This window comes from Euprymna scolopes, chromosome 23 (genome assembly GCF_053919585.1).
Source record: "Euprymna scolopes isolate OS-2025 chromosome 23, ASM5391958v1, whole genome shotgun sequence".
NCBI lineage: Eukaryota > Metazoa > Mollusca > Cephalopoda > Sepiida > Sepiolidae > Euprymna > Euprymna scolopes.
In genome coordinates, this window is record NC_136504.1 from 4,474,586 (window position 1) to 4,490,677 (window position 16,092).

Sequence of the window (16,092 nt, forward strand, 5' to 3'; positions counted from 1 at the left end):
TCCTTTTTAGCTCTCTGTCCAATACCGTGTATTTGCCTATCAGTTTCCATGATCTTCACTCAGTGGTCTGCTGAACGGAAAAAAAATCTACAATCTGGCAAGACTTTCATTTTTTGTTAACTATTAGGACACTCGGACTTCTTACTTGAATGGGTTTATCTGTTTGTATATCCATATATCTAGAGTCTGGCGACTTTCATTTTCCAGTACTGCAGCGGATTTGTACTTGTACAACTTGTTTGTGTGTTCGAGATGCAATTCTTTCCATAATTGCAAACGTACTTCCTTTCTCACTTGGTCGTGTATTTTATTATATTCTTTTTGGGATAGTTTACTGCATTCACTTCTTATGTGGTCTATTGTTTCGTCTCTTTTTCTGCAGTGTTAGCATTTGCTGTTTTCTTATGTCCTGTCGATTCTTGTTGTATGTGGTTAGATCTAATTGCGTTATCCTGTGCTACTGTTATTAATTATTCAGTTCACCTGTTTAGATTTCCCATTTGTTTGTCATTTGCAAGTGATTTCATTAGTCTCTTCTTTTTCGATCTTTTTGCATCGTCCATATACTGTTACACTTCCCATGTTACTTTCCTGCTCTTATTTCTTGTTTCTTTGTCTATTTAGTTTGTTTCTCTCATTCCTGCAGTATCTTTTTCGGGTTCTGCATTATGTATTTTTCTAATTCTTTTATTGTGATATTTACATAGTGTTCTATACAAAGCAGTCCTCTTCCTCCGTCTTTCCTTTTCACATATAATCGGTCAGTATCATCCTTTGGGTGTAGTGCATTGTGCATTGCCATGAGTTTCCTAGTCTTTTCTTCGAGATTCTTAAATAATTTTTAGTACAGCTTATCAACAGTCTAGAGTATCTTACTAGTGATACTGGCCACTAGTTAAAACTATTTCCCTTAGGTTTCTACTATATAGTTACATTTCGGAGAGTGTTGTTGTCCTATGAGGTATTCCTTTTCAATTTTCTATCCTATTTCTGTTTCTGTGATGGTGTCTGTCTCCAGCACTTACAAGTATTTGTAACTATCATGTTCATCTCCTACAATCATCTCTCATACATTCTATTACCTATAGTTTTCCTATTCCTCATGCTCACGTTTTCATATCAAATTCCATTCAAATATCCTGGCTTAAGATTCTGGTCGTGTTTATTCGCGTTTCTACTTCTATCTTTGTTTTTGCAAACAATTTCATGTCATGCCTAATTTTTTGGACTAAATTTTTACATGGAATTCCCGAACTCCTCAAGGTAAGACGTTTATTTAGAGTGGGCAATGGTAGGCAGTTCATTCCTTCTTCTGTGTTAGTGAACTTGTACCTAGTTTAAAATTTTCTTGCTATATTGTTCAGGGGCGTCACTGCTATAATAAATACGTTGGAAGATCCCCTTTGTACTTTGATTTCAGTTATGCATTACCCACCAGCTGTCGGTTAAAATACTAATATGACCATCGAATTTTCTATCAAATTGGTTATATTACTAATATGATTGTTTATTTTGTACATTCTCATTTTAATATCAATACTGGCGGGCTTCTATATTTTTATAGTCTATCCATACCAAGGCTAATTTTTTTTTTACTTTCAACCTCCTTAAGAGTCCTTTAATATGTTATGCTCCTCCTTTTCCTTTTCGGCATCATTTCTCTTCTACTTCATGAAGGGAATGATAAATTTGTTATGTTGTGCAGGTAGCATTTTGCACGATTTAGGCAAACAGGTTATATGGCTGTAGTTTTTGGGTGGCCCGTTTTTCTGTGTCTTTTTTTGTTGTTGTTATTCTTCTATTCTGGTATATCTGCATCGTGGATACATCATGCCCTTTATCTTTCATGTTGTAAATTTCCAACAGGCATGTATTACGTCATGGCCGGGTGTTATCCAGCTGCCCATTTTTCCTAGGGTTGTCTTGAGGGTATCCTTGCTAATTTCATTCATGATTTCTTCTTCGATTTGCTGTTTCTTTAAGATATTCTTCAATTCTATTATGATCCTTTCGCTCTGCTCATGTCTGAATGGAGTAGCGTTTTTTTTTTCAGCTCAGACCGGTCTTTTCTTTTTGTTATCACCCCATTTACATTTTGGTGAAATTGGTTTTCTTTATTGTCGAAGGTCTTGTTTTGTTGCAGTTCAGATTTGTATCGTCGTAATCTCGCTGATTTTGTTGCTATTTTCCCTTCACGTCTTCTCCTCGCTGGTCTGCTATTTACCCTTCACAGCTTCTCCTTGCTGGTCGCCAGTTCTTTTCATCTTGTTTATTGTTTTAACCACTTTCTTCAATTTGTTTATCTGGGTGTCCAACCTAATCCTCATCCAAGTATTTTTGGTCCTCTTTTTATCCGTCTTCACACTCTCTTGTCTTGGCACCTGCATATATTAAATTGTTTAGAGTAGTAATGGTTCCTGCTGGGATGTATGGAAGGAGTTTGCTCAGCTTCTGTTTCTTTCACTTTTGGTTCCTTAATGATGAAATTTTTGTTTTGTCTTCGTTCATAAATTACTGATATTTTCCAATTAAGCCAAATCGATTTTCGCTAAGCTCTGTTATTTCATAAATCTCGGTCTCCACGTTTCCTGTATCCACGTTATTCAGGTCTTCTGCATCTGGAGTTCCTATGTTGAGGGTTCAATCGAGGGGCGTTTCCTCATCTGTTCCATAATTTGTTTTTAGTTGTATTTCACTCACTTGACGTTTTTATTGGTCTGCAATTATTTGTTCTGATATATAGTAGTCACTGGACGTGCTCCATAAATAGTTCATACATTTGCGATATCCTCGGTATTTGGGGTGGTTTCCGTAACAGCATTTAATTACATGATTATTCTTCTATTTTTGTCTATTTCTTCCTTCGGTTTTTGGGTCGATGTTGTGTACTTTGGTTCTCTTCTGCGTGTTATCGGTGTTGTTTTGGTACCTGAAATTAGAGGAGGTGCTTACGTGTGCTCTGTCGGTTATAATGTTTGTGAAAATTGAAGAGGGGCTAACATTCGGTGGATATACTTATAATTATTATTATTATTAGTAGTAGTAGTAGTAGTAGTAGTAATAGTAGTATTAGTAGTAGTAGTAGTAGTGTATTCACAAATAGTTCGCATGCAGGTGATCATCAGAGATAACCTACTGAACACAATCAATGGTTTTGCTTGGATTTAAATGACAACAATTATCCTTATATTTCCAGCAATCTACACGTCTTTCGATCATGTGTTCTAATGCATTTGCATTATCGCAACACTGCGTTATTTCTCGCCATTGACTTTTCCCTGGCAATTGCTAGTGGTTTGCAATGAAAATTATTATAAGCCTCACTGGGATCTAAGCCCCCTTCGCATTAATTCAGTGGGCGGCTGGTAAGTTCTTTACCTTCCCACCCTTCCCATGCTCATTAACTCTTTTTTACTATTTGCTGTTGTGCCAGTCGATGCCGACTGCGAGGTTTGATTGTTACTTGGAGAGTGGCGGAAGCTAATTTTAAATTTTTCTGTTTCTGTTCCACGTGGTGTTTCTATAGTTTTTTTTTTTTACTTCTGTTGTAGCTACTATGTCACTGATTGCGCAACTCATATGGACTGGTTTCCACATTTGCGGCTTAAGTTGTCTCATTGACTGAGAATTCTCCTGGTCTTTTTTCTCAAGCTTTTTAGAACCTTTCCTTTTGCAACTACAGCTATTAGTATTATATCAATAATCTTCATGTTTAATATTATATTCATTTCTCTAGAAGGTTTCGTGCATTTTTCAGACTTTCTGATTTTTTGATTTTCACCAAAATCTATAATCTGGCAGTTTCCTTTCTTTCTTGTTAATGATTAATGTCCGGTCTTCTGGCTTGCATAAGTTTATCTATATGTACCTCTGTATATATTATTATGATTATTGGCTAACAAGGAGCTTTCACACAAGTATTCAGAGATCCCTTTTGAAAACCCCATGTTGTATTCCCTGGAAGCTGAGTGGAAACAAGTCTCTCCAAGGTTTCCAGTACTCTCCATCTCTTTCGATGACACCTCTTTCGATAACGTTTGCTAATAAATTTGCATTAACATTCTTAATATTATAAAATAATTTTGTCACACACCACAGGACTTCTATCGCAACAGGTGAAGCTTCTACCTCCTTCAACTTCCACCATCTTTTAATCTCCATTTTCAAGTCTTGTGACATTTCGGTATTCTCTTTTTCTATTTCGTCCACATTCACATCAGTTTAGACTGCTATACCAATGATTATTTACTCGTGGGACTTTTTTGAATAAGTAAAAACCTAGTATGTTGAGTTCATTCACATTATCACATGTAATATTCATATGCAACAATAATTGCACATCATCACTCCCCACCAATCCTTCTGGAACATACTCGTATTATTATTCATTGATTTCAACCCCTTTCCTCTGCATATATGCCGCCATTCGTACTCCTTTAGCGAGAACTTCTCTAGCTATGATATTTAGTCTTTTCGTACGTCACATTCTATTTTTTTCTTTTTTTTACACAGTGATCACCACTTATCAAGGCCCGGAAGCCACTCAGGGATAAGGGTTATTTCAAGTAAATTACGTTAGTGTGGAGATTTGATGAAGTGTTTACTTAATGGGGCGGTTCATTAGGATTTGTTAACGTTGGACTTGAACACATCCAAGTTGTAGTCCGGTGGGAAGCAGGCAGACGGAACAGAGTTCCACAGGCGTGCACTTCTAAGAAAGAAGCTTTGTTCATGGAATCCGCGTTTTTATTTAGGCACAGATAAAGAGTGGGGGAAACTTTTGACAGTGGATTCAGCTAGACGGGTGGTTTTCACGAAAGATTGGCGAGGGGGGACCAGAGATTGGAATTCAGACGAGCACCTGCCATGGAAATAACGATAAAACAAGGATAGGCTCGCAACGTCTCTTCTGTGGGAGAGAGGTTGCAGGGAAGAGAAAAGGGCATCCCCCACTAAGCCATAAAGTATATTTTGTACTTTGTCAAGGCAGGATAGTCTGTTTTAGCAGCTCCTACCCAGATATGGCAACAGTATTCCATCCTTGGACGTACTTGGCTTTTATATAGATAGATAATTGCATCAGTAGTGAGATATCTTCTGGAGCGGTAGAAGGATACCACCATCTTTCCAGTGACCATGGCAACAACTTGAGGTACGTGTTCCATTTCAGATCAGGAGTAAAGGTCAAACCCAGAAGCTTGTCAAAACACGGGGCCTCACCCAGACGAGAGCCATCCATCACAATTGACGCCAGATGGGGATCAGAGCGTTGATGATGTAAAGATAGGAGTTTGGTTTTGGATGCATTAAAGGTAATCAGCCACATCTTCCCCCACTGAACCACGCGATCGAGATCAGAGGAGAGAGAATCAGAGAGAACTTTGTCATTTACAGCCTTTGATGTGTTGCCGTAGATGGTCGTGTCATCAGCATAGATGTCAACGAATGATTTAAGTATGTGTTTAGGGAGGTCATTGGTGTAGATCAGGAAGAGAGTTGGGCCCAGGATTGATCCCTGAGGGACTCCAGCAGTTATATTGCAGGCCTCCGATGTTTGTCCATCTACCACTACTCTGATGAGCCTATCGGAGAGAAATGATTTAATGATTGAGAAAACATTTCCAGTTATACTGTAGCTAGAAATCTTGTGAAGTAGACCATTATGCCATACCGTGTCGAAGGCCTTTGATATGTCAAGAGCAATTGCCCTAGAAAGGAAGCCTTTGTCAAGAGATTCACTAATCCTGTGGGATATAACCGTCAGCACATCTGCGGTAGATCTTGCAGAGCGGAAACCATATTGAGTGTCACTAAGAAGGTTATTCCTGCTGAGGTGGTTGACTATTTCTATTTGCTGTTTCTATTTCAAGGTGTTTTTATTTTAATATTTTCGTTAAAATCTTAGTAGCTACACTGCACTTAACAGCAATGTCATGTCTACTGAAAAGTACTTTCTGTTTGTATTGTGGTTAACCACTTCAGTTTCTAGAAATCAGTATTCGGTTGTATTTCCTTTTCCAGAATAAGGTTCCCAAAAATGGTTATCAGTTCTAAGTTTGTAATCAAACAATTATAATATTCTTTCCAATTGGATTAATGTCTTTCTTTGAATTATTTGTTTTCTATTTCGTATAAAACGCATGACTTGTATTGTAATTATAATCTACGCATGCGGAGAGAGTAATCCCGGCTGGATAATTGCGGGATCAATTCATATTAGGCATAATAAATCGATATAAAATAAGTTGACACCTCCAGTTATTTATTATTTTCTTTTAAATGTACACCAAAGAAATCAGATTCATTAGCAGGACATCTAGGATACTGGCATATCTGAATATGGAATGACTTTCAATTTAACATTATTGATGATTTTACCCGTTTCAGTATATGAAAATATTTTGAGAAAACTTCCGTCCTAATTTTTTCTCTTTTTGTTGATGTAATCTGCATGATGCGTCTACCATCTAGAAAAACACATGCACAACACGTGCGTGACAACGTCATAATCTCAGTTAATAGCATGTTGCATGCTATCTATGTATTTATTTCATGTTTATTTTTTCTCTGGATTAAATTTAAATCAATATGGCAGTTTGGACGCAAGGCTTACGAAATAATGAAAATAAATCTAAATATGCACACGACATAAGTAAACTCATATATATATATACACACACATATATATATACATATATATATATATAACTGAAAGTGTCTGTGTGTGTCTGTCTGTCTGTGCACATTTACCTACACAATATCTCTGTCAATTTTCAGTCTAGAGACTCGAAATTTCAGATACATGATACTGAGATTTGGGACAAATCTTTGTAATGGGTTTTCGGCCAGGAATTTGTTTGTTAAGCGGTAAGATTTCAACAATTTGACCTTTTTCAACTCTACCAAACTCCTCCGCCAGTTTTTGGCCTAAACACTTGAATTTTTAGATAAAAGTATAGGTTAGACATGGATCTAATAAATAACCTGGTTTGTGTCCAAAACAATAAATGTGAAGGGGTTATAATAGGGGTCAAAGTTTTTAAAAAAATGACCGCTTTTTTAGAGCTCAATATACACCTCCAAACATTCTGAAGAGAGCGAGAGAGAGAGAGAGAGAAAGAGAGAGAAATAGGGAAATAGATATAGATATATATTGTAGATATTACCAGCCTCGTATAATTATCAGCAAATACAACACACGCCCATGCATTCCTTCCAATACGCTTCTACATATCTACAGGATAGGGCATAATACTGTTAAAAAATAAAACTCAGATTTATCCCAAGAAAATTATTAATTACAAAACCCAATTTCAGAAAATGATTCCCAAATACTGAAGGAAAAATATGCCATAAGTTATATTAAACATGTTTCCCTTGAGCCTTAAGTACACAACGATATCTTTGGGTGGAAATTATTTATAGCAGCACTCACATCATTTTCTCCCAGCATTTGTACAACTGTATTTTTAGATCTGGCATATTTTTACAAGGGGTAGAGCAGCCTTTAAACTCCAGAATGTACCACAATAAATAATCAAGAGCGTTAAGATCAAGCGATGAGGAGAGTCATTCTTTTTTGCTGATTCATTTGTCTCATAGATCTTTTAGGATTTCGCCTGATTTTTTTTTCCTTAAAGGTGCGCTTAATGTGTTCACACGGTCTGATTTTTGTCTATCGTCGATCAACGAAATTTCTAAGTAATGATCAATCGCCATTTTTATAAACATTTCGTTGATTTTGAGCTTCTCCCTAACTTAAATATTACTGGTTAAAGCCAGCCTTGTAATGTTGCTCTATGATAAATCTCCTCTTTAATGAAAATTACATTGTTAAAAAGTATTATCTTTTATTTCTGAAAAAGAAATCATATATTACATTATCAAATAACGACAAAACATTGCATTATTTAATATTGACATACTATAGAGTTCCGAAATTTTGTAACATGACTTATGCGCCACGCTGTATGTACAAGTAGACACAGGTACAGACACCGCGTGCGCGCACACGCATACACAAATATAAATATATATATATATATATATATATATTTATATATATAAACTGATATCACTATATATATATATAACTATGCATATATATAACTATATATATATATAACAGTTATCACATTTGAGTTGATATATATATACATACGCCTATAATATATTTTATATATATATATATATATATATATATATATATATATATATATATATATATAGCAGAAATGGTAATTAGTCAAAACCTGAAGAAAGTGCTCAATACTATTGCAGAGCAAATATGTGTTTTGTTGTTTTGTTACCGTTTTATCTGTCTGTTTAGTTATACATGTTTCGGTCAGCGAGTTGTATTAACGATCCAGTAACTTCGTCAGACTTTACAGAAATTAGTATTATTAAATGTATATATATATATATATATATGTATATATATATACATACATATATATATATATTTAATATTATTACTTGAACTGATTTCCTTTTTTTTTTTGCACCCATTTATTGAATTATCGCACAGAATAATGCCTTTTGAATTACTTTGAACCATCTTCCAATAACGCGATTCCTTTGGATTTTACCTCTGAAAATAGAAAGTTAATCAGCTTTTTGGATTTTACCATTATTGGAGATTTTACCCTTCAACAGACCATCCATTCACGTGAAAGAACATTTTCCTCCTATTTTCTCTGCTTCATTATTTTTTACCAAGTAAGATCTATGACTTACTTGTAGTTTCATGAAATACTTTTGCAAGCAAAATCCGACCCCGCATTTTGCTAATCCCTACCCTCTTAGGAGAAGTAAAGTATTTCATTGAAACTCCGCGGATTAACGACTATCCACTTATTTTGTGCTTCTTTTTTATACTTAAATATGTTTTTACCTCTTTTTCAGAGTGTTTATTAACATGTTTTATCAACTACTTGTTCTTATGTATATATATATATATATATATATATATATATATATATATATATATATATATATATATAGTTAGTGGAAATTGTAATTAATAAAAACTGAAGAAAATGCTCAATACTGTTGTAGAGCAAATATGCGTTTTATTTTTTTTATTACCGGATCTTTCTGTTAAGTTACATTATTGTTTCAGCTACACGGCCGTTTTTTTGGCCGTCTGTAGCTTCCTAAGACTTTTACAGAACCCGTTTCTGTAAAAGTCTGAGGAAGATACAGACGGCCAAAAAACGGCCGGGTAGCTGAAACAATAATGTAACTTAACAGAATGATACGGTAATAAAAAAATAAAACGTATATATATATATATATAGGTTTTAAACAACGGATGCCACATACAAATTCACTGCATCTAGGCTAATAGTCACTATCTTATGCAACTTTCGAACACCATTTTAAACACATTCAGTCGTGATAAGAAAATTCCACATTGCATCTTATGAGAAGTACCCTTACGATCGCAACATCTTTAGAGGAAGAAATCTTTATTTTTTCTCCCTAAATATTTAGTCTTTCAACTACTTTCAGTTGTCACTTGAAGAAATTCTTCACGTTCCACAGATTTTGTGATTACACACCCCATCTTTCTCATTAATACATAGAACTTACATAATCTTACAATTTCTGATTCATAAATAATAAAGACTTCCTCGCCCACGTTGGTATATTCCGATTGCCTTAGCTTTATATATTCTCATATTCCGGAATCCAGTTCTGCGCTTTAAACAAACGCTTACTAACATTAAAATATGGCGTCACTAAGAGACACATGACGATATATTCGTCAATAAAAGACAGCAACCCTTGCTATCGTGTTTTTATGCCATCAAACACATTACACGTATATTGGTGATGTTTCAAAACAAAACACTACATGCATAATTATATAGTGAAGACTCTAAAATATTTGCGTCATTTTATGAAGATTTCTAATAAAGAAATACAAAAATAAAACAATGATAAAACTACAAAAGTTCCCTTGTAAATTATTTTATCTTTTTTATGCGACTTTAGGAGATTTATAAATTTTCCGGCTATTGCGATGATAGCGTCCGAAAAGAATTAATGACCGAACTCACTTATTAAATTAAAATTGCGAAATATAAAACGTCAGGCACATAAACCGGAACACGCGTTCCGTCTATTTAAAGAGAATCCTTCAGTTTACTAGAATTGGACTAAAAATAATAAAATAAATAAATAAAATTGACTGTATTTTTTATAATTTTGGCGTTGTAAATCTGAAAGTACTCTGTTTTAAATAAACGTTATCTATAAAAACACTAAAAAATGAAATAATTAAGATAAATACTCTTTCACAAAAATTTTAATTAAAAATAATGAACCAGTGTTGTCACAACTTACTATTTCGCTCATTATATTTTATTTATTTTATTAAACTTCCTGCTAAATGCAAAATATTTCGCTAAAAAAAGAACATTTTATTTTATTTATTTATTTTATTAGTCGTTAAACAGAAAAAGTAGGTATAAAAAATTTCGTACGTAAGTGTCCAGTAGCTTCTATTTGTTGGACATAAAGTGAGTAAAACCACTAGAAAAAACTTATTCAGATAGGTAGAAGAGTAACTTATCTAGCTACTGTTTACATTTATTTGCCTTTTTACCAGTCATCCGTACATAATAAATAGTTGGTAAAGAGAAGACGAAAAAAAATTACAACTCCTAAAAGAAAAAAAAAACAAAAAAAAAACTCGCCTTTATTTTTTTATTTCATTATTTTTTATTTCAGTCCCCGTAAAACAACCGATTCTTCTTCAATGGCCGGAACGTGTGTTTGTTTTATATGCTTGACGTTTAATTTTTCGCAAGTTTGATTCATCATTATTTTTTTTTCGAACACTATTAGTAAAAATAGCCATTTTTCGGTTATTATGATGATCATTATCACATATAAAATTGTTGACGACATATTGTTTTTATTTAAGAATGTTATGCTTCCTGACGGCCATCGAAACAACAAGGTGTGGGTGTGGTTTGGTTTATGACAGGAGTATTTGGTATTCGTTTATATATTCCCCGAAAACATATAGATGTCGTCACATTAACATGAGTGTGAAAGGTGCTGAGAAACAACCAATTTAACTTTAACGTTGAACAGTACCTTCATTAATACCATATAGAGATTGCGGCTATATTGAAGATGTTAACTCTCGACTAATTTGAAGGAATTAGCTCCAAAATAATTGCGTTTTTTATTGTAATGCCGACAAAAATCTGAATTTTATCGAACGAAATACAACGAACTTATTTTTTTGCAAACATATATTTCGAACATATTTCTTTTAGTAAAATCTCGTAACTTCGTTTTCCTAAAGAACCAATCAAAATAAATTAGACTAGAGTATTTGAAGCTCAATTCCTCAGTATATAAATATATATGAAATGCGTTTCTCACTCTACTAATCTACACAATGCAATAAAATAACAATAATGATGTGTAAAATACATAAATATTTATACATTTAGGAACACATTTGAATTTTTTCGATTTGACAGTTTTTTAGTAAAAAAATAAATAGTTATCAATTCGACCTTTTTTTTGCATTTTTTTGAAATATTTGGCTTAAAAATCTATAGTATAGTATATCAAGTCAATAAGAGTCTGTATTGAACACGTTTACCCTTTAAAAATTTTTTTATAAAGCACATAACTTTAAGATTGCAAAGTAATTTAAAAAAAGAATTGTTGGATTTGGACAATGCTTCACCTACTATTTATTTATTTTTATTTTTCATTGTGTTTTTATTATCCAACTGATTATCAGTGCTTATAGGCTTATATATGAAATTATAATATTCTACTAGAGTGATCACCCTATTTTGGGCCACTACCGTTGTTAATGTTGCCGAAAGCATTTACATTATTTCTTTCTCGCATATTTCCACGATGCTTATCATCGATGAAATTCTTAGTTTTCACATTACCAAAATGCCTTTTAAAAACTTGTATTACGTTACCAATAGAAGAGGGAAACATTTAACGACTAAAGTGCATCATTAACATATGGCGTGCCACAATAAGTGAGTGTTCCATTTATTAGAACTTTATCATTACAACTTACTCCCCGATTATTAGAGTCATTAAAAATACGGCCTTAATTAAGGTGCAAGCGACTCTATAAGCCACTCCGTCGGTCTGTCGGACTGTCCGTAATACTTTTGTGCGTGTTTTTTTTTTGTCTGTTGTTAATAGATGCTGTTCTTAGCTTTTTAAGTTTTTCTTGGCCTTTTAGCCAAGATCAAAGTGTAGTACCTGTTTCGGTAGATACTGCAAGCAAAGACCATATGTGGGGGCAACCCCACATATAAGGCCAATGTAGGGGGAACCCTTCATCCCAATTATCACTATCCAGCTCCCCTACTCCCCGGGGAGTTGGCCCCCATTTCCTCTTCACTCCTCACATTAAAAATCGGCCTTTTGCCTAATTTTCTCTGTGGCCAAGATCAAAGTGTAGTATCTTTTCCGGCAGATACTGCAAGCAAAGAACATATGTGGGGGCAACCACACATATAAGACCTTGGTCAATTTAGGGGCAACCCTTTATATCATGTCCCTATACAGCTCCCCTATTCATTCAATTTATCCTTAAGTTCAGTAAAGCCATTCTAAGTCATTTACTTTTTATTTATTTAAGTCATTTAAGCCTATTTTTCGGTTTAGTTTATCTTTAAGAATTATATGTCAATCTTTCATTCACGCATTTATTCATTACACGAGAGCACGCGACTAATGGCTATCGGCCTTTTTTTCAATCTGAAACTAAAGCCTTTACTCGATGAAATATTATTAATACCCATTATTTCTTAGTGAACCCTACGGTTTACTATTATTTACATATATACTACATTTCTAATCTTTATTATCCTATATTTTTTTGATAGTTTACTCTTTTCTCCTACTTATATTTTAATATTCCTTTTAAATTCCATCAAATTATTCTCGTATTTTATGATATTTTTTAGATACTTAGTATATATATTCTTCATTTCTAACATAAATATTTCTAAGCCATTTTTATCTATATATTTTACAGTTGTTTACATATATTTTAAGTTTTTTACATATATTTTACAGTTTTTTGCATATATTTTACAGTTTTTTACGTATAGTTTACAATTTTTTACATATATTTTACAATTTTTTGCATATATTTTACAGTTTTTTTACATATATTTTACAGTTTTTCTACATATATTTTACAGTTTTTCTACATATATTTTATAGTTTTTTACAGATATTTTACAGTTTTTCTTACAGATATTTTACAGTTTTTCTTATATATATTTAACAGTTTTGTTTTACATATATTTTGCAGTTTAAACATTTCGAGGTATCTCCTCTTCTGATAAGAAGCAATTAGCTTCCTTGCTCCTCATTTATCTGCTGATATTATACAATGATTTGCAACTTTTTTCCATCATCTTTTAATTGATATATTTAATTGCTTCTCTTAACAATACTGAGCTCTCTCTCTGGTGTGATAAGTTTTCTTTGTTAAGGATATATTCTTTGATAACTTCATTTTATATACATGTAAAAAAAAAATTTCGACAGAATATCGCAAACAAAGATAATTAAGTTCTTAATCCTCGGAGTTTTTAAAAATGCAAAATTCTCATCAGAGGAAAGAAATTTGTTTGCAAATTTCTTTCCTATTGTCGTCCTATCAGGCGGTTTTTCTTAAGTTGGGATTAATATATCAATATTAGTATTTACACAGGCCGTCCAAAAAGGCACAGAAATGTTGAAAATCTTAGTAATTTTACCATGAATAATTTATTTCTTTATTTCAATTGCTTTTCAAGTTAATATTTGGAAAATTCATCATGGATAAGGATAGCATTGAAAAACGTACGTAAATCTCTCACTATGGCGATCACGTTCCCTGTTTGACTCGTCCCGACTTTTCCTTGTGGAGATATCTTCAAGAAAAAGTTGATGTTAACAAACCCAAAACTTTGCAAGAATTGAAGGAAAACACCAGGAAAAAAATAAAGGAGATAAATCGCTATGCAGAGATTTTACAGTCTTTTCTGAATGAGGTTTTGTAAAGAGCACATATATGCGAAACTGAAAATAGCCAACATTTAAAAGACATTATTTTTCATTTTTTGTTTTAATTTGGAACGTTACTAAAAAAATTCTTCAATGTGTTAGTCAGATTATGCAATTATTACAGAAAGACATCAAAAATGATGAATTTATTTAAGTTGTAAACTCTTCCGTGACTTTTGAGCACTCTGTATTAAATTGAGAGTTTACATTTGCTTTTATCTAGTACACCTTTTTTATCTTTTTCCTGACTTATTATTATACATGAGAAAACCAAACATGGCAAGTGATTTCCGATTATTTTATTATTTTACAGCTTGATTATTAATATTGTTGTTCTTTAATTTTTTTTTAATGGAAATTCATACATGGGTGAGCCAAGTAAAAACACGGATATAATGGAAGGAATATCAGCAACAGCGATTCACATGGTTTGCCAAGTGAAAAAACTGCAATCATAACTGTGTAGCCTTCAGGGGGACAATTAATCTTTCGACAGATAATGATGAAGATGATGATGATCATTATAATGGTGACGACAGTGGTTATGATGATGATGATGATGATGATGATCTACGATGATGATGATGATGATGATGATGCTTCTACTTCTGTAAATGTCTCTACTTATGCCTTCGCCTGTCTTTGTTTTATCGTTACTTCCGTCTGAGCTCCAATCCCTGGTCCACCCTCGCCAACCGTTAATAGAAAACACCCGTCTTGCTGAAACCACTGTAAAATATTTTCCCATCTCCTTATCTGTGCAAAAACCAAAACGTAGATTCCATGAACAAAGCTTATTTCTTAGAAGTGCACGCCTGTGCAACTCGGTTCCGTTTGCCTGTTTACCACCTGACTGCAACCTGGATGTCTTCAAGTCCAACATAAACAAATTCCTGATGAACCGCCCCTTTAAGTGAGACACTTTATCAAATATCCAATACTAACGTACTATACACGCAATAACCCTTAACCCTGAGTGGCTTCCGGGCCTTGATAAATGGTGACCACCTTGTAAATAAAAAAAGCTGAATGTCTTTGTGTGTTTATTTGTTTTAGCATCACTCATAATTTGTGTTGGTATTCGTTTCTTCTATATCTTTCTATTAATAATTATTTCTCTTAATATTACAGGTACCTTTGCAGGGACAAAAGTAAGGTTGCCAACGTTCCTAATTTTCCTATAGTATTTACCGGATTCGAACTTAACACAACTCGATTGTCAGTCCGCATCGTTAACCACTGAGACACCATCGCCGTCTTGCTTCTGCTACTGTTGCCGTCGCTACTGCCGATACTGGTGCTGGATAATGATGATGCTGGTGGTGTTGGCGTTATTAGTAATGTTTGTGCTGATGAACTGATGTCGCAATATTAATGATGACCATTATTACTGGCTGGCATTGTATTTTCTTTGTGTAGCATGAGTTTAATGTAGATGTTATTATTCTTTTTGATTCTGACTCATTTCTTTCTGTCTAGTTCACGTCACTGCTTATGGCGACATATTCACTTCATGCAAAAAAAGCACACACACACACACACACACACACACATAAAGCAAAAAAACATCAAGTTCCTGATACGAAATCTCTAAAAGAAAAGTTAATGAGATTATATCGTGAAATAATAAAAAAAAAGAATCAGCCTGTTTTCAATATCTTTTGGAGATAATGAAGAAAAAAGCTTTTAACATGTGTCCTAGAATATCTGTGAGTGGTTCCGTCTGTCGAAACGTCGGTTGCACTTTACGTTAGTAACGGATTTTCATCGCTAAACGCTTAGACTTAATCGACGTATCTCATTTGGGATTAGTTAAATCATTTCATTAATAGGGTAATTCGTTCTGCCCGGTTGTCACGAAAGGTTTGGCATAAAATAGTTTGTATCATCCTTATCGTCTCGATTGCTATTTTTACAACGTTTCAGATCTAACCATCCGGCCTTTTCCTCAGTTTTGACGGATATGGTAATATCTGCTTAACTCGAGAATTTTGACCGGATTTCGAATGGGATTTTTTTTTATTTAAT